The following is a 23054-nucleotide window of genomic DNA, read 5'->3' as shown; positions in this document are numbered from 1 at the left end:
CTTTTTGTGATTGTTTCAAAGCATGGGACCATGGGCTCAATGTCACAATCCAAAAGGAAATGTTGCAGGGATGGGGAATGCAACACCCCCCCTCCCTCCTCTCTACAAAATTTTGTTGCGACTGGAATTTAGTATGACGGTCTCATGTTGCACCATAGCCTTAATATTGCCATAGACCTTAGACAGGGGGAGGATAAACCACTATTTTGCTATGGGTAACAAAACCTTATTCAATACAATTAAAATCACTTTTCCAAATCACCGTTTCTCATTATTACTTAGTGAATAATAGGTGTTTGAGCTCTCTAGTCATTCGCTTGCAAGCGGATGATCAGAGAGCTCAACAACTCTTATGTTTTATGGTGATCCTCCCCCTAGCTAAGGTCTATGGAAATATTAAGGCTATGGTGTTTGAGCTTTCTAGTCATCCGCTTGCAAGCGGATGATCAGAGAGCTCAACAACTCTTGTGTTTTATGTAATTTTGAGCCAGTAGTTTAAAATGACAACAAAATTAATCTTATTTTCAAGGCTCCAATAAATACACTTTAAATCAATTTCTCTTTTTTTCTTTGTGTATAGTAGGTGTTTGAGCTCTCTAATCATCCACGTGCAAGCGTATGATCAAAGAGCCGAACAACTCTTATGCTATATTCATTTGACACAATAATTGAAAGTAGGTAACAAAACTAATCTATTTTTCAAGGCTCCATTAAATACATTGTAAAAACCATATAATTGAAACAATCAAGACATAGAGATTTGTCAAAACCAAAAATAAATAAATTGAAGTATAAAAAACATAGAAAAATGGACCGAGTTTCCTTTGTTTTAGCATAAAACTTTCAAAACAACCCACTCTACCTTCATTGGACAGAAAAAAGGCAACCCAAAATTTTATCCAATATATATTTTTGAATAATATTACAAAAAAAGTTGAGAAATAGCTCTTTGATCATCTGCGTGCACGCGGATGATCATGCAGCTTTGACAAATGTTGACGATGTTGAGATTAAACCAGTTTTGTAGGTCACCATTTTATTTTATTTTCATAATCTATAGAAGGTGTTGAGCTCTCTGATCATCCATGTGCACACGAATAAGCAGAGAGCTCAATATCTTTTACATTATATGAAAGTTGGACACAATAGTTGAAAATAGGCAACAAAAATAATATAGTTCATGTTTCACTTTTTATGGTGTATTAATTTAGATATAATGCTCCAATTTAGCATTTTTTATCAATTTCATAAACAATATAATGCTCTAGTTTAGCTATCTATAATAATTTTTGATGTTTTGCAAAGAACTAATATTCCAAAAAGTGCCGTTTAATTGGAAAGACACACATACAAACTTGAAAAAAAGAGGGGACCTGGAGCCCCCCGGTCGTCCGCATGTGCGGCACAGACGATCGATGTCTCTAGCCTCCCCTTTTTCTATAAATTAGTGTGTTTGTATTACAGGATTGAAGCACTACACTGTTTTCAACAATTAACAAACGAGGGCATCTCTCCAAATGCTTGCATCTTGACGGCACTTCAAATGATGTTCGTGTGTGCGTGACCTTTAACATTGGCGTACACACATGCTACACATGTGTGTACACCTTTAACATTGGCGTACACACATGCTACACATGTGTGTACACCTTTAACATTGGCGTACACACATGCTACACATGTCTTTCTCTTCTTATAGGAAACTGAAGAGAGAGTGCTAGTACCGACACACTTGGGAGCCATTGTTTCTCCTCAATTTATTTAGTAATGGGATACACATGCATCAATGGAAATAGTAAACCCAAATCTATTTATGTATATACAACATCCCATGTGCACTTTTGCCACATCTTGCATGTGTCAAATTTGAGCATCGCCAAATTTAAAAAGTGCCACCCCACGTAGCACTTCCAAATACCATCTTTCAATATTCTATTGTTGTCGCTATGAGGTCCATGATCAGTAGGTACATGTGCCTTGTAAAAGTAGTAATTGAAAGGTTTTTATTGCCTACAGGGCGGCCAGTCATTGAAAATTACTCACAAGTATAGCATTAATCCACTACAATGTAGCCTGTTGTCAAAAAGAGCTACAATATTGCATCATATAATGATGATCACGAGTTGCAACTGTTGCTAGATGATGATGGTGATGAGGAGGAATTGCCAACTTCTGTGCTAGATGTTTGTGTGATGATCTTGTGCTCTAAATTCTAGGCTCACTGGCTTCTTGAGCTTAATCCTTGTATGACTACTAAAGTGAGTCTATACTTCTTAATCACTTAGAAATTCAAGTACGTTGTAGAACTCAGTACACATGATCATGTCTGCATGCACATTAATATGGTTTGTAGGTGCAAGAGATTGTGGGAGCTTTGTAGGGAGGAAAAAGCACTGGCTAGTGCAAGCAACAGAGTAATGGCGATGAGGGCAACAATGTGGTGCCCCAAGCAAAGGCATTTATAGTAATATAAAACGTAGGGAAAACTACCAAAATACCCCTGAAATTTGTGGAAATTTCCAAAATACCCCTCAAATTTCAAAAATTCCCAAAATTCCCTTGTATTTATTTTGGTTGGATTATTCAAGATTTTATAATTTTTGTTTCTTTTTGACAATTGAGATCCGTTTTTAAGTGCTTGGCATGCAATTTGTCACAAATTACCTCTCGAAAAAAGGCAATTATGTCTAAAAATAATGAAGCAATTCATCTTAAAAGCCTACGTAACCAACTCAAATTCTAGTTTTAGCATCTTGTATTGATTGACAATCGGTTTTCATAAGAAAACCTACACTTTTTTCAAATTTTGGTGAAATTAAATCTCGCAACCATGGGTATTTTGGGAATTTCAAAAAATTTGAAGGGCATTTTGAGAAATTATGACAAAATATTTGGGGTACTTTTGGGAAGTTTTGAAATTTGAAAGGTATTTTGGGAATTTCCACAAATTAGAGGGGTATTTTGGTAATTTTCTCTAAAACATAATAGTTCGGCTTGACAAATGTAAAGGTCTTAAAAAGAGGGGGGGGGGGGGGGGGGGGGGGGGGGGGGGAACCTTGTCACTAAATGACACCTCCCCAGGGAGGTGGGATCAATGGCCCACAGTAGGCGTCGCGAGGCGGGTGCAATCCGGGCCGTCCGATCGAGATTAAACTAGGTGTGAACTAATCGTGAACTCGGAGATATGTGCACCACAACAAATTTGGTGTGAACTCAGTGTGAACTCGACATGAACACAGTGTGAACTGGGGAGGGCCTGCACACCACACCAAATTTGGTGTGAACTCAGTGCGAACTCGGTGTGAACTAAGTGTGAACCTGTCCGCGACGCCGTGATCTATAAACTTATCTCATTAGACTAGTGGTTAGAGTCAATCCCGTGGGAGAGAGGGTAGTGGGTTCAAGTCCCGGATTCGAGAAAGTGAAAATCTTTTGCATTCCGTAGGCAATCCAACGGTCACGATCAACCGGTGATCGTGAGCCATTGATCCCACCTCCAAATGGAGGTGTCAATTAGTAACCAGGGGGGGGGGAGGGAGGGGCTGGAGCCTCTCCATCGTCCGCACACGCGCCGAAGATAGGGAGGCTCCAACCCCCCCTTTTTATTAACGATGAGGGCACCGTTGCAGGGCTGGCACCCAGTGAAGCTTCGACCATGGCCGGCAGCAGCTTCATCTCCCTGCCCACAATACCTTCTTTCTCCATCTCCTCTTCCTACTGCTGTTTCAGCTTGCGGTAGCGCTCCTCTATCGCCTCGAAGTCGTCCATAACCTCCAGCCAGAAGCCACTGAGGAAGAAGTCAAGCTCGACCTGTCAGCCAAGAGCTGGGGCTCTCTGATAAGGAGGTAGACAAGGGCGTCCTGGTACCATTGATGAACAACTGCTCCTGCTTCACGTCCGGATGCTCTGTGTCCCATTCACACCATTTGCAATCCTTGTGCCTGATCGGCGTCCAGAGGTTGTATTTGGGGATTCGCGCCCTCTCCTCCTCCTCCTCCTTTGTGTTGCTTTATTCTTTATTAACACCGATGTCCGTGAATGCAGAGGTTTTTGCCAATTCAACTTATGTGTGGGGCTTTGCTATCATGGATGGATGGATTGATTTGGCCATTGGCGTAGTTGTGGCACATTCGCAGTGAAAAGACAAACTAGTGGTGGATGGAAGTAGTCATTCTTTATAATTAGGCCTAAGAATATTAATTTAAAGCATTAGCGGAGAGGGTTAGGGGTTAGAAAAAATTTCCATGGAGGAGGAATTGACGATGGAGGTACTCTTGTAGCGGCCATATTCATTCGTTGGATTAAATTGAAGCTTGCAAGTAATCATGTCCCCTATGTCTCGTGTCTTAACCTAGTGTATACATCATCACATCAGCCCTCAAGGCAGGTGGTCATCTTAATCACCCTCCCCCTCACCTGTCAAATGCCTAAATGCTTGCAGCTACCTGCTAACGCTTACTTATCAACCTATCGACATAGCAAGCTCATTGAACACACACACACACACACACACACACCTAATCATCCTCCCCTTCACCTTCTATCGAGTGGCTGAAGGCTTATAGAAGCTGAAGGGCCAAGGCTTGGCCGAATGCAGTGCATAGGTGGCAAGGTGGCGTGGACGTGGTAGCACACATTAAATCAAGGCGATCCTGGCACATAAAATCTCTTGAGACATGAATAGGTCGAATGCAGTGCATAGCTGGCAAGGTGGTGTGGACGTGGTTGCACACATTAAATCAAGGCGGTCCTGGCACATAAAATGCCTTGAGACATAAATAGGTCTTTAGACCGTGGATGCTTGGAAATGCCACCACTTGTTGGGGTATACAGCCCAATCTGGTCGCCCAGGTAAGTGGGCGGGCCGCCAAGTATGTACACATATTCTTTTGTAAAAACCTAATAAGAACTCACTATGCTCTACACATTACAGTAGAGCGAGTTCACCATATCGTCGTGCTCTTCTTCTTGCACTCTCTCTCGCGTCGCACTTCCGCTCGTACTCCTTCAACTGGTATCAGAGCTCAGATCGAGGCTCGGGGCAGCACTGCAGGAGGCTAGAGTCACCAGCTCAGATTGGAAAGAAATTCGACAGGCAAAGACACGGCCCCAAATCTTATGGGATAGCCCATAGGGCTAGGTGTGCTCAGAATTTCATTCTGAGGTCATCTCAGCCACCGTTCGCCTTCGACAAAGTTCTGCGCAAGCCATTTTCGACTACGTGGTCTCGACGAGTGTAGATCCGACTCTGCAAATTTGGGGTTTTTGGCCTACAACTGCAGGTGCTGAGGATATCAAAACTCCCAGAGTGTTGATTTGTGGCTGTCTACACATCGAAGGACGGCTCACAGTTCTTGGAGGCGTGTCACATACGACACGGGCGCATCTACACACAGACTGTAGGCGACATCCACTAGTTCATCAGGTAGCTTGTGTTTGCTGCTTGATATTCCAGATTTCGTCCTGACATTGCAGGTACTTCCACATGGGATGTATTGTCAAAGATGATGTATGTTTGTAGAGGGTTTGCTGGCTGTGAGTCACGCAGCAAACAACCACCGCAGCGGTTACAGCATACAGTGGGAAATTTGTGGATGTATGACTTTGTGGGAAGTCTATGTACTGTCAGATTTACTGCAGCCTTTGTTGAGGGTCGAGTGAGGTTTTATTGAGCTGGGGGATTCTCGAATGTTGAGATCCTTTCGGTGATACAGGTCTTGGAGCGATCCCTCGAGCACCCTTAGATAGGCAGCTAGGATGTATTGACTGTGAGTTAGACAGTTGGGATTGCATCTTTGCTTTACTGCCGTTGAGGCATTGTCACAGTCTATGCTTACAGGACAATGACAGGACAGTGAGAGACAATACAGGTGCAGGACAGGTTTACCCGCAGCTTACAGTGTCAGAGAGACAGTGTTTTTTGAGCTGTTTTTGGTCTGTTTTTGAGTACACCAGAGCCATTTTACAAAGGAGACTCTGCCAAAATTTATGCAGAATCTGAAGCTTTCTTGGTTCATTTGACAGGTTGATATTGGTTCAGAGGTCAGTTTACAGGGGAAACTCTGCCGAATTTTTCCCAGGAAAGTAAACTACTATGAAGCGTAGCTATGGCTGGATCACAGGACACTGCTCTTTACAATATCAAGAAGCTGGATGGAACCAATTTCCCATTGTGGAAGCAGCAGATTTGGCACGTGTTGGTACAAAAGAAGCAGATAAAACCTATAAAGCTCAAGGGGATAAAACCAGAAGATATGGACGAAGATGAATGGAGCGAAATGGATGAATTGGCACTTTCTACCATTATGCTGACTTTGGCAGAAAGCGTTTACTTCAATGTAGCAGATGAGATGTCGGCTTATCAGGCATGGTTAAAGCTGAGTGATCTTTATGAAAAGCAGAGTGCAGCTTCACAGGTATACTGGCTTAAGAAGCTTGTTGACTTGAAGATGAAAGAAGGGACACCTATGTCCAATCATCTTATTGAATTCAACACAATCTATAGTGTGTTGTCAACTCAAGGTGTCAAGTTTGATGAACCTGTTAGAGCTATGTTCCTGTTGATCACATTGCCGGAAAGTTGGGACACTTTTCGCACAGCTTTGAGTAATTCTGCACCTCCAGATGGTTTGAACATAGCAGGTGTAGAAGGAAGTCTGCTTACTGAAGAAACCAATAGAAATACAATGGACAAAGGCAAAGGAACAGCCTTAGTTGTCAGGGGAAGGACCAAAGACAAGTACAAAGGTGGAAAGAGGAATCAATGTCGTAGCAAGTCCCGCAGTGCTAAAGGCAAGAGTGACATAGTATGCTACCATTGTGGCAAGAAGGGTCACATGAAAAGAGACTGCAGAGAATGGAAAGCAGAAAAAGGCAAAGAGAAAGCTGAAGACCATGGTGAGAAGAACAATTCCTCAGTGAAGATTCAAGAAATAAATGTGACAAACACTGTTGCAGAGGATGACAGTCTAGTGTCAGGAGACATCTACTTCTTGAAGAATACAATGGACTCAGCTCTTCTTACAGCATCTGATGGAAATGCACTGAGTGACTGGACTATAGACTCAGGGGCATCACTTCATGTGTCTCCAAACAAGGAGTGGTTTACCTCTTATGTGACCACTAAAGATCATGTTCTGCTAGGCAATGGGTAGACATGTGAGATCTTAGGTGTTGGAGATGTTCAATTGAAGTTTCAGAATGGCTCTTCTTTCACGCTGAAGAATGTGAGACATGTTCCCGCAATTACAAAGAGCTTGATCAGCACAGGCTTACTTGATGATGCTGGCTACGTCACCACTTTTGGACAGAACATGTGGAAGATATCCAAGGGTTCTATGACAGTAGCACATGGAGTAAAGTCTGGAGGACTTTACATGATTTATGTATCAAATGTCTCTAAAAATGTAATCAATGTAACCGAGCAGCCGAACGTTTCTTTGTGGCATAGCCGGTTAGGACATATGTCCAAGAAGGGAATGGAAATCTTGTCTCGTTCTGGTTATTTTTCTGGCTTTTCATTTAATGATTTTGAATTCTGTGAACATTGTCTGTATGGTAAGAAAACACAGCAGCCACATAAGCATAGAAGCAGTAGAAGAGATACACAGTTGGCACTTGTTCATAGTGATTTGTGTGGACCTATGCCTAACCTATCTCTAGGGGGAGCTTCTTACTTTATGACATTTATAGATGATTACTCAAGGAAAGTATCGGTTTACTTTCTCAAGCACAAGGATGAAGCGTTTAGTGTTTTCAAAACGTTTGTGACACTTGTGGAGAATCGGAGTGGCAAGAAGCTTAAATGCTTACGCACTGACAATGGTGGAGAGTATGTTTCAAAGGCCTTTCAGGACTTTTGTGAGTCAAAAGGTATAAAACGTGAACTTACTGCTCCTTACAATCCTCCTCAAAATGGTGTTGCTGAGAGGATGAATAGGACCATACAAGAGAAGGTTGAGGAGATTAGAAGAGTTGTCTTCCAAGAAGATGGACCTGCACGTGCAAGACAAAATGTCAGGGCTCAAGAGGAGCAAGGACAGGATAGAGTGGAACCACAGGTTGTGGCTGAGCTTGAGCCACCTATTGTGCGTAGATCTGGACGTGTCACGCGACCTCCTGATAGGTTTGTTCCATCTATGAACTATGTCATGTTGACTGATTGCAATGAGCCTTCATGTTACAAGGAAGCAGTGCAAATGAAGGACTCCGGCAATTGGCAATTGGCCATGCAGTCAGAGATGATGGCTCTGCATAAAAACAAGACATGGAAGCTAGTTAAATTACCACGGGGCAAAAAGGCTCTACCTTGTAAATGGGTTTACAGGTATAAGATCACCGCTCATGATAGTCAGCCAAAGTACAAAGCAAGGCTTGTTGCCAAGGGCTTTAAGCAAGAACAAGGCATTGGCTTTGATGAAGTCTTCTCTCCGGTGGTCAAGATGACTACATTGAGATGCTTTCTTGCATTGGTTGCCATATTAGATTTGGTGTTGCACCAAATGGATGTCAAGACAGCGTTCTTGCATGGTGATTTAGATGTGGAAATTTACATGCAGCAGCCAGAAGGGTTTGTTGAGAAAGGCAAGGAAGATTGGGTATGCCAGTTGTTAAAGAGTCTTTATGGCTTAAAACAATCACCGAGGGCATGGTACCATAAATTCCACAAGTTTATGCTTTCTCAAGGCTACAAACGTAGTGAGTTCGATCACTGTCTATATACAAAGAAGGCTAAGGATGGTAGTTGGCTGATCCTTATTTTGTATGTGGATGACATGTTGATTGATGGCAAGCACTTGGAAGAAATTTCAGCTTTGAAGTCAAAGATGGAAAAATCGTTTGACATGAAAGACATGGGTGAGGCAAGTCATATACTTAGTATGCGCATTGAGAGAGACAGATCAAAGAAGTTGATTTGGTTATCTCAAACAGAGTATATTGACAAGGTTTTGCAACGTTTCAATATGGAGAAGGGAAAGGCACTGAGTGTTCCATTGCCACCATATGTGAAACTTAGCAAACAAGATTGTCCTGTGTCTGAGGAAGAACAGGCTGAAATGGATAAGATTCCATATGCGTCTGCAGTGGGTAGTTTGATGTATGCAATGTTTGCTACTCGCCCAGACATTGCATTTGCAGTGGGAGTAGTAAGTCGATACATGTCAAACCCATGCAAGAAACATTGGGAGGCAGTGAAAGGAATATTGAGATACCTGAAAGCTACAAAGAGTATGCGTATATGCTATGGGAGTCAGGAGCTAAGTGTAAAGGGTTTTACAGACTCAGATTATGCAGGTGACTTAGACAACCGAAGGTCTACGTCAGGGTATGTCTTTACATTGGCTGGTGGAGCAGTATCATGGCGTTCTAGATTACAAGATTGTGTTACTCAGTCTACTACAGAGGCTGAATATGTTGCAGCATCAGAGGCATGCAAAGAATCAATTTGTCTTAATCGACTAGTAACAGATTTGGGAATCAAAGAAGAGATGCTTGTGTTATATTGTGATAGTCAAAGTGCTATACAATTGGCTCGCAATCCAGTTTATCACTCAAAGACAAAGCATGTGGATGTGAAGTATCATTTCATCAGGGAAATGCTCGAGGATAAGCAACTTCAGCTTGTCAAAGTTCACACCACAGAAAATCCTGTTGATCTACTTACAAAAGGACTTCCCTCAGAGAGCTTTGCGCATTTTCGCAAGCAGTTAGGTGTAGGGTAGTACATCACTTCTCTACATCTCTTGTATATTGGCTTGTATAGTAGCTTCTCTCACACTTAAAGTACCACATTGGACTTTAAGTGGGAGGTTGTTGGGGTGTAAATCCCAATGTGGTCGCCCAGGTAAGTGGGCGGGCCGCCAGGTATGTACACATATTCTTTGGTAAAAACCTAATAAGAACTCACTATGCTCTACACATTACAGTAGAGCGAGTTCACCATATCGTCATGCTCTTCTTCTCGCACTCTCTCTCGCGTCGCACTTCCGCTCGTACTCCTTCACCAATTAGATCCTCAAGGCCTCCTTTTTATAGAATATAATATAGTATACCATGTATATTTCAAAGATAGTTGCATTGGCTGATGGCAAGTCTAGTATGCAATGATTTTTATGTCGGATCATGCCTAATGTTTTATGGACAATTTTATAAGCTACTCCAACATTGTTATTGTGTATTCCTCTCAATAAGATCGGCAAGCATACACCATTTTGTTGCTTCCATGACCCATCTTTCAATGCTCATCATGCCGGTGCTACAAGATTATTAAACTCTCACCAGTCTCTTAATACACATTGATTGCAAGATATGCCCAACAAGGTTATGATCAAGAAGCTATGGACTCCTTTTAATGGATGGAACATGAGAGCGTCTCTCCAAAAGCATGACTCTCTTGACACACACTCATGGTGGGATGTGCCCAACAAGGGTACGACCTAGATCAAAGATATGGGCTACTTCCAATGGATGCAACGTCAAGGGTGGCATTAGGAAAGATGTTGATACAGGCATATGATACACTAGTTAGGGACTATTGAAAATAAACCTATTTCTTGGCAATGCCTTGTACAACTTGCATGCCAAATGTGGTGTACATCAGAAAGCCCAAAAAGTGCTTTAGGAGTTTCGTCTCTAGGATCGTTCTCTTGACACACACCGATTGCAAGATATGCCTAGCAAGGGAAGCTTTCAATTATTAAGGCTTGTTGGTCCAATGCTCTTAGCTTTGGGTAATACTCTTGTGCATATATACACCATTGGCAAGGGAATTCATATCCGTGATGATAGTTTTAGGTGGGGATCACCTGTTTTGTGTTATGATTGGTAACGGAGGGTAAGTTCCATGGTTGGGTCGTCTCATGTTGAAGCATCAAAATGTGCTAGGTCAATACTCTCATGGACACATATGTATATTGAATGTTGTGCCTTTGATAGGCATGATTGTCACCTGCAATGGTCTAATTTGAGGTGACCTCATCCCAAAATGCTCTTTGCCATTCTTGTAAATCAATCAACTAATGCTTATTTGTATTGGAGTGACAAAATTGATGACATTCTGTGGAATGCCTTTGTGTTGCATTTGCACAACCTAATGTAGTCTTTCTCACTCCACACTAATATTTGAAGATATCATTATTGTAATACAATTGTTAAAAAGCTTAAAAATAATGTTTCAGTTTCAAAATCTCGAAAATGAAAGCTCGCAAATATAAAATCCCCATTAGATCACCCTGAAACAAATCTTAGTGACCTCTAGAGAGCTACATAGCTAGCGTATGTAGTTCTAAAGGTGTTGTTATGATTAAAAAAAAATGAAAAGCCTATGTATTGAAATCTATGGCTCGTTTAAAAAAGATTCTCTATGCTAATTTGCTTGTAGAATTCACATTTTGAAGAATATTTAGGAACTATTCTTGTAATCAAAAGGCAATTTTGAGTGTTTTTATAGAGTGCTCACTATGTAAATCTTCTTCATTGAGTTTTGGGGCATACCCTAATAGAAAACAACACACATGCGGGAGTGATTTTCCATTTTTTTTCCATCAAACTCATAATTGTGAGTGGGAATTAAATTACTCCACAATAAATGTACAAAGTAGCCTCAAGCTCGTGCTGACCTTGAGGAATTACGCACACCAGTACCAAGCTACAAGGCCTCCGACATAGGCATATACCCAACCTTTACAGTAATTAGCACATATTTGTCATTACGGCACCAATTACCCTAGACCACTCTTCGTAGTTATTCTGTTTACCAAAGGCAATAATCACTTTCCTGATTTCTTGTATGATCTTCATAAAACAAGCAGATGTAGGGGTATTCTTGAAAACTCTATAGTTCCTAGCCTTCCTGACATGCTTAAGGTAACAAAACCTAACAATTTGTGTACAGATGAGTAGTGCTTGGATTTTCAGCACCTTCCCTCCCCACAAGAGATTGTTCTTGAAAACCCTATCTTCCATGTCTTCTGAATCCATATATCCTTGGGTACTCCTTGAACAAGTGAGGGAGGCCCTCACTATCTGTTCTGCATCTCGAGCATCTATTTGGACCAATACCTCTACCTAGAACCTTTATGCCATTAGGTAGGCCCCCCCATAGTACCTTCCACAGAAATAACTTCATCTCATGCGGCCATTGTGGGTGCCAAATGTTATTTTCTATCGACACCCATCTTGATTTTGGCCATTGCTTCCCCCATTTCTCGCTAAGGGGGAGAATAAATCCGTCAAAAAATCAAAGTGTGGTAAACTTCCTTGGTTTGTGGTTTAAGGAAGTGCTTGCTCTTGGGCCATTGCTAGGCTTTCCACTCAAGCTTGGACTTGCAAGCAAGTAGACAGAATATATCCAGCACTTCTACCACTCTGTTAATAAGAAATCTCTCAGTCTATTTGAGATGAAACTGGACAACTAGCTGGTCTAAACCTTTCTAACTTCTATTATTGTTGTCCCAAAAAAGGCCCAAGTGTCGTAGTCCTTTTATATTTATTTTTTGGGTAACTTCTTTCCAGTATGGGTTCAATAGAATGCTTCCTGCTTTTGAAAGCCAAGGGGACTAATAAGTTATAAAGTTATGAAAATACCTTGTTATCTCTCCCCACTTTATAGCCTCCGTTGCACTCCAAATTGCTTACCGATTGTGCTCCCAAGTCGTGGGCTAGACCATCTAGGGGCTAGCAATTTGTCATGACCTCAATTTCTTTCTACTCGGCACCTTGAGAGTATAGTTTGGATTTGACCATCATGTCCTTTTCCATAATAGCCCATACCTAGTCTAGCTTTGTGATTGCTACCACAAATTTGGTAGATTAGGCCTCCACATGAGTAGCAGGCTTAAGGATCCTGATCCCACCTTGTTCCATTGGTCTCGTGCACACTGACTCCCATCCAGCCACTCCAAGAAGTCGAGTCGTTGGTGTTGTTTTCCATAAGAACATTTTCACCAATTTCAAGAATTATTTCCAATTGCATTTGGCTAACTTGATGAATGGACCATTGAAGGCTATGTACGGGAGAAAAAAAGAATTGATCACTTTCAATCTGCTCAAAAAGGGGACCAACACATAGTCCCACCTTGGCATCTTGCTCCTTATCTTATCAAGGACCCACCGGAATATTTTCTTGTGGGTTACATCAACCCAAGGGGGCTCCCAGGGGCGGAAGTATCTTTGAACTTTCCTTTTGACACTATTTTCCCACTCCACATTGACGAATTTGGAGGGATTTTCCATTTTACCACAATTGGAATCATTTTAAGCTAATATTATGTTGTGTCCAAATTGATAATTCACTCAACAAACATGGTAAATTTCAAGCTTAGGTCCAACTATAAGCTTACAAATTCCAATTTGGCACCAACTTGAATAAAGGTTTGTATGCCATACGCAAGGCCACATTGTGGAAGCCAGTTTTTCCATCGATGCAGGTTTCGTACTTCATAGATGTGCTGCGAACTATCTTAGGGAGACATGTTTTGATGCATTTTATGATTTTTGTGTTGGAACATGAAAGAAATGAACCAAATTGTGTAAAGTGGAAGCATATATTTATTGGTATGATAGGTATATCCAAAGGAACATCCATGATATGTCAATGGAATGCAAAAAATGAACTTCTTTGGTACTTAATGCTACGTTTAAAGTTCTTGGCCCTACAGAAAGCGTAGACTTTTTCAAGAGCTCATTGATGGTTATGAGAAAAGTAGGTTCATTGTTTGGAGATTCTTGTACCTTGTGTAAAATGGGGTTCACCTAGCAAATATGCTGTTTTTTGGTCAAATTGATCACTCCTTTGGCTATGAGAGCTCCTCATGACCATACACTCAAGAGTTTCTTATTTTTCCCATGCAAAGTATGGTGTTGGCTTTGAGCTGAACTAAGGGCTTGTAAAAACACATACATACAACATGAGTATTTGATTTTTTTTCCAAAACCCTAAAAGGACACTTTTATGTCATGGTAAGTTACCAAACTAGTGTTAAGGTTGTTTCAAGAAATGTGGAATGGACCAAGAAGCTTTGGGTTGTTTTTGGATGATCAACATGCTTGGCGATGCCTTGGTTGACATGCCAAGCCAGGTTTGGTGCACTTCATAAATCATAAAAAGTGCTTGAGGAGCTTCTTGTCCAAATATCATCTCTTGGAATGCATTGATTGCGGGATATGCCCATCTAAGGGAGGGCCAAGAAGCTCTGGGTTGTTTTTAGTGGATGAGAAGCGAGGGTGTCTCTCCACAAGAAATCACATATGCTTGCATCTTAAAGGCAACAATCGTACTATTCTATCCAAGTTTTCATCTTCTGGAATGCTCTGATTGCGGGCATAACATGTATGCCAAATATCGTGCACTTCATATGCTTGAGAAGCTTCTTGCTCAGGTTGTCGTCTTTTGGAATGCACTAATTACGAGATAGGCGGACTTGGGTAGGGCCAGACAGGTGTGTATGTGTGTGTGTGTGTGTGTGTGTATGAGAGAGAGAGAGAGAGAGAGAGAGAGAGAGAGAGAGAGAGAGAGAGAGAGAGAGAGAGAGAGAGAGAGAGAGAGAGAGAGAGAGAGAGAGATGCCTCCTTCTGTCGACAAACTGCTTCATGGCTTACTAACACCACTAAATTTGTGCTAAAGAAACCTTCAGGTCAACATGTATGCCAGATGTGCACTTCATAAGCACAAAATTGCATCAGAAACCTTAGTCAACATGTACGCCAAATGTGGTGTACTTCATTAAGCACAAAAAGTGCTTGAGGAGCTTCATGTATGAAATATTGTCTCTTGGAATGCATTGATTGCAGTCTTCATTTAGCACAAAAAGTCCTTGAAGAGCTTCCTCTCTGGGATGCCATCTCTGTGATTGCGGGATGCCAAACTTGGGTAGGGCCAAGAAGATTTGGGACTGTTTTTGGCAAATGTGAAACGAGGGTGTCTCTCTAGCTGCACTGATTTCCACGCACCACATTTTGACATACATGCATTAGGAAATTTTGGAGGTCATTTGGAGGGCCTTCTAAGAAAAATAGAATTTTGAATTTCTCTCTCTAGAAAATAGGTGTGGTAAAAGCAAATGTAAAGGTTGAATAACCATTCGAAAATTGTACTTACAAGTAGATTCTTGCCACAGTGTCATAATGGTCGTGATGATTGAAAAATAAATCGTTTTCAGTTGCATTTAGTGAACATCCTAGAATTGGAGGGAGTTTCTTGTACATGGAATGTATGAGTAAAGGAAATAGGACGTATCCTTCCAAACCTGCTCTCTCCTTACTCTCTCACTGTTTTGTGCGCTGACCTTAAAGAAATCCTCCCTTTCTTGCCCTGTTGCACACATGGCTTCTTCTTACACTCCCACCAATGTCCTCCTTAAAAGACCCTTCTATCATCTACACATTGACCTGGATCCCCAATATACGCCACTGTGTAAGCGAGGCAAAACTAACATCAAAGTGACACCGATCATGACAGAGAGACTCAGAGCAAAGGGAGCAAAACACTTAGATATTTGGACAAAAGGCTCACTCTATCCATTGAATCCCATGACAAATGATTTCCCAGCATTTTCAAATCCCACTAACTTATTGAGCTTTGCAGGTAATGGAGAGAATGGATTGCTTGGCTACTGTAAAGCTCTAAATAGCAAATTAGAAACTTATAAAGACAAGGTGAAGCACCAAGAAAATGAGATTCAAAGACTTTCAAACTTGCATCATGAGGACCAAAAGACTATAATGCAGCACACACAATAATCATAGGTCTTGCGAACAAAGGTATGGTCATTACAAAACAAAGAGACAATGTTAGGCACTCGTGTGCGAAAGAAGAAACTACGGAATCTTGAAACGTTGAAGGTAGGCTCTGGCGGCCTTAAGAAAAAAATCCAAGCACTGAGGTGAGTATTGTAAACTGTCTAATGAATTTAAATTAATCTAAGTGTTTGTTTATGTTAGTTATGCTTTCTTTGTAGAGATTCCATCTATCCAGACAAAGAAAACATAGACCCGAACGCCAATGTAGGAAAGCACTTAAAGCCATTGATAACTAGTGGTCTTGCAAAGGATATCATGCATGACAAAAAGTTTAAGGTTTTGCAACGAGATGTCGTTGACAGATTCATTTCAAAGAATGCAGTGCCTGCCAAGCATATACAGGGTACATTGGACTCCCTTGGAGTTAGTAAAAGAGGTTACTCATCTATTCAACAGTCTATCTCTTCCATGTTTGTGAAGAAGGGAATAAAGTCTAAGCTTTTACCAGCACCTACAAGTGTTTGGAAGGAAAGACTACAACTCAATAATGAGCAGACAGACTTCATTGGACGTCCATTTCATATTCAAGATATTTATAGCTCACAGGGAACTACTTTCACTTATGATGAGTACAACAATATCTTCATGGACCTCACTTTGCTGCAAACTAGAATGGTAGAGTTTTACAATACCACATTCGAAGAGACAGGTGGTGTTCTACAATTTGTTTTGAAGGTAGATGAGTGTCAAATTCTTAAAGAGAAGAAGCTAGAGCGAGTTACAATCACATTAATGAATAGGGCCCTTTCCAAATGTCCCACTAATGACCCTTCATACTTCAGTGTTCAATTATAAACAAACATATGGTGGCTTGGTGCATTTCAGGTAATCCAGCTATCTCCAATTTTGCAGCTCTAGCAATCCCTCTATTGTACCTAAATTTTAGATTTAATTTTTGTATCTCATAAGGATTGATCTTGCAGGTAAAGAAAGAGGACCATGATATTTTATTTTGGGTGTTCCATCAAACCCCTATTCTAACTATCATTGATAGGCAAATGAATCGAGGAGAGGTATTGGTTGTAGATGGGGGAGGAGACTTTCAAGTTCAATGGCATCTTGCAGGTGACCTCAAAACACTGAAGTGTATGTATAATTTTGGAATGGGTGCCATGTCAAAGTCTCCATGCTTGTATTGCATGGAACATGCAAAAGTGATGGAACCAAAGTGGTGGCAAAAGGCTCCTACTCGTCACAATCAAGACTCTAATTTCCAACCAGTTTTGAATATACCACTTGTTAATGTTGATATTTGTACAATGCATGCTCTCTGCCGAATTGTAGAGAAGTTGGTATATTTGTACATTGGGTTTGCTTGGAAAGTCAAAAAGTCATCTGAACTACAAGTCGATCTAGAGGCTTTGGAACTAGTTTTGTAAGATATTGGTCTACATGGGGGCAATGTGAAAATACAACGAGACGAAAAAAGGTCAACCAATGAGATAGATGTACCCTGCAAACCATCCATAGGTGGGATCAAGGCACACCGTTTTCTATCTAAACCTCAAGGTATGAAAGATGTGAAGCTAACAAAATGAGGGAGAGTATATCACTCTACCTACATTAGCAAAGTTGAGTATATGCACTAGAAAAAACTTCATTTAGCAGTGAAAGACCAAGAGCCAACAACTCGCAATGCAAAGGGTGATGTGTCACGTTCCGTTGACATATTATTTCAAATGTGTGAGAATGATGATTGATCACAGGATAATCTCAGCAAGTTTAAACAGAACCTACTGAAAAAATCCTTCAAGACAGCATGGACTGACACTCAAATCACTCATTACATGGTAAATTCAAAGCATCTCATATAGTCTTAGTACTAAGTTTATGTTTAAATTTCTAAATAAATTTCTTCTTTTGCAGCACATTATTTTTAATCATTTTTCATACTTCATCCAAAAGTATGGGAATCCACGTATATGGAACACCCAGGTCCTGGAGAAGTCTCATTACATGGCTAGAAATGCCTACTTCAGACACACACAACATGGAGGCTCTCGAAATAAGGCAAACAATTTAAAGGAGTTATTTCAGTGGTTTTATCGTAGAATCATTCATTGCATGCAACAAAAGCAATTTTTGGCCTCTTCAGCAACCGCACATGCAATCAGACATTTGCAAATTCAGAAAAGAAAGCGAGCAGACTCATTCAACAACTCAAGTGCTCTTGAAAGTCAAATCAGGTGGAGAGAGACAATGCAATATGCCAATCATCGGTGGAACAAGAGAGTTGGAGTTTAGATGATCGATGTACCACAAATGCCTGTAGAATTAAATTCAATATGTACCACAACTATTTCAACATTTTGATGATTTGCAAATATTATTTGGAACCTCACCCTTGTATCTGATCTTTAAATGTTTGCCATACTCTAAGAGTTTAGTAGGGTTTTCTTTCCCTGAAGATAATGCCATTGTTGTGTATGTGTAGTAATATGTTGTACGGACCCCAGTATATCCTGGCGAGTAACCAAAACATTCTCTCCCAAAACCTTGTCGACAAGGATTACTTTGTCAGCATTTTGTGGCAGCATTGGACCACCTAAGAAGCAAGATAATGTCTTGAAAGCATAGGTTGCAGTATTCCCCTCTTGTGACATTCCGTTGTGGAAGATTAGGATGTGTGCCTTGCATAAACTACAAAGATATTGTCCTAGAGCTGCATCCCTACCATGGAACAGTCTTCTTCGATGACAAAGAAAGTCGTCCTTTTCAGCAATCCATGATTGTAAACAAAAGAAGTGTTTGTGTATGTGAGAGATAGAGAGAGAGAGACAGAGATGGGGGGGGGGGGCAGGAATTTATACCATGAAACTCTCATCTTGCAAAAAAAGCTCATCCTTCCATAGGTTGACTGATCCGGTTGACTCCTGCGCTGGTCGCTTAAACCAATCCTCCATATCTTGTTTACTAGTTGATGGCTTAAGATTATTTCAAATAGCTTGAAATGTGGCTTCATCAGGAAGGCTTTCTTTATACTTTTCTGCCTTTTCAAAGCAGAGTTTAAGGCAGTCCAATGGGTTATTGGAGATCTCCATTGCCTCATCATCACTACTGTCATCTGAAACAAATCCATTCCTCTCCTCCTGATACTTGGAGATAGTGGCCAATGCAAAGTCCTCCCGCAAACAAAAAAACTTTGTATATCATGAAGGAAAATGTACGACCTATCTCCAAATTTAAACCCGGGCACTCTTGGTAGCATTAAGGTGGCTTGCCGCTCATTGAAACCTGACACATCTAGAGGTAACTTGATATCTGAGGTTTTCACTGAGAGAAGATTGCTCTGTTTCACCCCTTTTGCTTCTTCTTCAAGATCAATGGACTCCTTTATCTCTGTCACTTCAATATATTCCTCATTCTTTTCCTATTTTTCATTTACCGGTTAATCTTGTTCCTCCATGACCTCCTTAGGATCTTTCAGAAGACTTGTAAATAATCCATTTAAAAATATTAGAAATTCAAAGGACTCTTGAATCAGCTTGCACTCCTAATCATGTAAGTTGCACCAATGGGGCCTGTGCATAAGAGGCAGCTAATTATACTTCTTATAAGATTGTCTTTTAGGATCACAGTCTTTTAAATGGACTACCACCATTTCACCAACATTAACCCTGCCCTCTTGAGTGTGAAGGTCAAACTTCTCTTGTTCCAGCTTCAAGTGTTCACTCTGTTCAGCTATAAACACATCAAGATTAAATGGAGAATTAAAAATACAGGAGACCAAATCAAACTTATCACCAGCCCCAGAAGAAACTGCAAAATCTAAAAGCCTTTCATCAATCACTGTAGGTTCTTCATAAATAACTGTCTCTTTTTTCTTTTGGATTGTTGCAATACATTGGGCACTCTGCAAAGTAGGTGCTGAAAATCCACTTCTCTCTTAAGTGAGTTGGGTACAATAAATTTTGGAGTAGAAGGGGACTCCATTTCTACAGATGGGTCAGTATCAGGCTCCTCCAAACTATTGGCAGGCTCAGCAACAGTTATATCAATGGGTTTTGTGAAGTCTACATTCCTCTTCATTAATGTTTTTAACAGCTCCGGCAGTCTTCTTGGAAGGTTTCCTTGGCCAAGAATGCGCTCGGGATCTATTTTCTGCCTCTTCCTCCTATGTGATCTTAAGCCTGCCATTTATTTCATAGTCACAAATATAAGTTTCAATGAGTATATATAAAAAGAAGAGCACCAAATGATCATATAAGTTTTGAACAAACTATAATTAGGTATCTCACAATTGTTACCAACTAATCATATAGTCAAAAAAAAAAGATGATTACTATGGATTAAATGCAAAACTGGGTTATATATGTGAGGAGGAAAAGCCATACAAGTGGATCATGGCGCAAAGAATACCAATACATCAAAGCAATTGTACTTTCAAAAAAAATGTTTGTACAAAATCAAAAGAGGATCACAGCGTGTGGAGTATGTAAATGAATGTTAAAAACAATGCTGGTGCTCCATGATCCACTTAGCAGGCTTTCATGCATTGAAATACCTACAATATTATTATACAAAAAATCCCTTTGTAAATATTAGAAGAGGATAACGGCGCGTAGAGTATGTAAACGAATCTCCATAACGTAACTGGCGCGCCGTGATCCAATTATGGAATTTGAATGGTGAAATGATCTTTTACATTTTGAAGCACAATCACAAAACAAAACTAAACTAAGGACATAGTGAAACTGAAGAGATTGTCTTTACCTTTGCCAGGACTAGACATTGTTGGAGGAGTGGAGGTTTTGGACTGGGAATGTAGTTTTGAGTCTTCAAGCTTTTGATTTTTGCACCTTGAAGGAGGCAGAGGCCTTCTTAGGTGTCTCTTTCCCACTTCCTCACTTTCTCTCTCTGTCTCTCAAGGCTTTATCTCCGTCTGTTTCGAGGTGTGTAATTAGCTTGACCACACCAGTTAATCTCTCTCTCTCTCTAGCCTCTATCTCTCTCTTGAGTTATTATCTCTCTCCCCTTTTCATGCAATAATAGATATTACCGTTGGCGTTTTAACGATGGGAGCCGCATATATTGAACGCGTGTTACAAGGACATGCATTTAATGGGCGGTACGACCAAAAAAGTGATTTTTAATAACCCAAAAATACGTGTACATTTATAGTAACAAATGCACACTTGATTTCATGATAAGAGAGAGAGAGAGAGAGAGAGAGAGAGAGAGAGAGAGAGAGAGAGAGAGAGAGAGAGAGAGAGAGAGAGAGAGAGAGAGAGAGAGAGAGAGAGAGAGAGAGAGAGATATAGAGTGAAATACAAAGAGAGAGAGGGAGAGAGAGAAAAAACCTGCATAGACGACCTCTGTGAGAAGGAGAGGGAGCTAGCTAATGAAAAAGAAGACCTTTTCGAGAGATAGAGAGAGACAGAGAGACACCTACAGCCGAGACATCTTTTGTAACCAAGACGCAAGGCTCCTACACACGTTTTCTTCCATTTGAATTCCACCTAGAGAGGTATTTCCATAGTGATTTTTAAAGAGGAAGAGTCAAAAAGAGATAGAGAGAGAGAGAGAGAGAGAGAGAGAGAGAGAGAGAGCTAGAGTTGCTGATAGTGTGTTAGGTTTGGAAGATAAATACACAGAGAGATCGAGGGAGAGAGTGTGAGAGATAGTATTTTTGAAGCTTTGCTTGGTTTGAAAGAAGAAGAGGTAGAGACAGAGAAATAGAAAGAGAGGGATGTCATAAAATGGATCACGGAACGTGATAGAGTGTTCTCTTTGCTTGCTTTTGTGTCTGTGCGCCGTGATCCATACACACACACACACACACACACACACACACACACACACACACACACAGAGAGAGAGAGAGAGAGTTTCTTACAAAACTGTTGAGGCTTGTTGCTTACAAGGCATATTATAAACTTTTATCGATCCTCTTGTGGATCATGACACGTGGACAGCAACTAGCGTGGCTTAAAGATGAACCCGTGCACCGTGATCCATAGAAAACAGGGTGGGAGAGGGAGAGAGAGAGAGAGAGAGAGAGAGAGAGAGAGAGAGAGAGAGAGAGAGAGAGAGAGAGAGAGAGAGAGAGAGAGAGAGAGAGAGAGAGAGAGAGAGAGAGATAGAGATAGTATTCTACATCTCAAGATTACTACTTTAGACTCAATTTAAGAATCATTAAAATTGGGGCTTGTTGCCTAAAAGGCTTGAAGTAAGTTTCTAATTTTCCACATTCCACTTGTGGATCATGATGTGCAATAGGCTATTAGCCCATGTCAAATCTGAGCCTGCGCGTTGTGATCCCAGAGAGAGAGAGAGAGAGAGAGAGAGAGAGAGAGAGAGAGAGAGAGAGAGAGAGAGAGAGAGAGAGAGAGAGAGAGAGAGAGAGAGAGAGAGAGAGAGAGAGAGAGAGAGAGAGAGATCCTCTACATTTTTGTCTTTCAATCTAATGGCAAGAACCAAGGCAACAGCAAGGAAGGCAGGGAAAGGACCAAGGATTGCAAAGAAAGCATGTGGAAGGTCTGCTAGTAAGAAGAAAACTTCAGGTAAACCAATGAAGATGTTGAAGGGCCCAAGAATGAAGAATTTTCAAAGAAACATGGGTTTATTTAGGGAGATCAGGAAAGCTCAGAAATGTATTGAGCTTTGTGTCCCTAAACTTCCTTTTCAAAGAGCAGTAAGACAAATCTGTGAGGAAGCATGTGCTGGTACAATGAGGTGGAAGGCAGTTTCCCTGTTGTGTCTTCAAGAAGCAGCAGAAGATTTTCTTTTGGATTATTTTAATGATATTACCATTGTTGCTGCTCATGCTCACTGTGTGACAATAATGGACAAGGACAATGAGACTCTTAAGAGAGTACGTTGGATATACGATAAGCTCCTTATTCCTAATGAGTTTATTGATCCCAAAATGAAAGATATACTACTAATACCACCAGGCTGTCGAGTTCAAGGGGTTAAGATTCATGAGGTTACTGATGAGGTGAACACTAGAGCCAGAGCTGAGCAAGAAGAAAGACGTCACTCTGAAGTAGAGAAGTTAAAGAGTATACAGTCTGCTGCTGCTGATGAAGAGGCGCAGAGGAGAAATTATGGGCAAGTTAGCACAAAGCTAAATGAAAGAAACAATGTTGTTTTACACTCCATGACATAGGGAATGTTAGCAAGCATTCCCCTTGCTGATGGTAGTAGGCAATTAGCACTGGACTCTATTGATATTTGGATATTGAAAGATCCAAATGCACAAACTACCGACTCTATTGTTTATGTATGCCTAAAGTAAGTGCTCATCTCTACCT

The sequence above is a fragment of the Adiantum capillus-veneris genome, chromosome 18, assembly GCF_014529385.1.
Source record: "Adiantum capillus-veneris isolate H3 chromosome 18, ASM1452938v2, whole genome shotgun sequence".
Lineage (NCBI taxonomy): Eukaryota > Viridiplantae > Streptophyta > Polypodiopsida > Polypodiales > Pteridaceae > Adiantum > Adiantum capillus-veneris.
The sequence above is the reverse complement of the archived record's forward strand: the minus strand, read 5'-3'. Positions refer to the sequence as shown.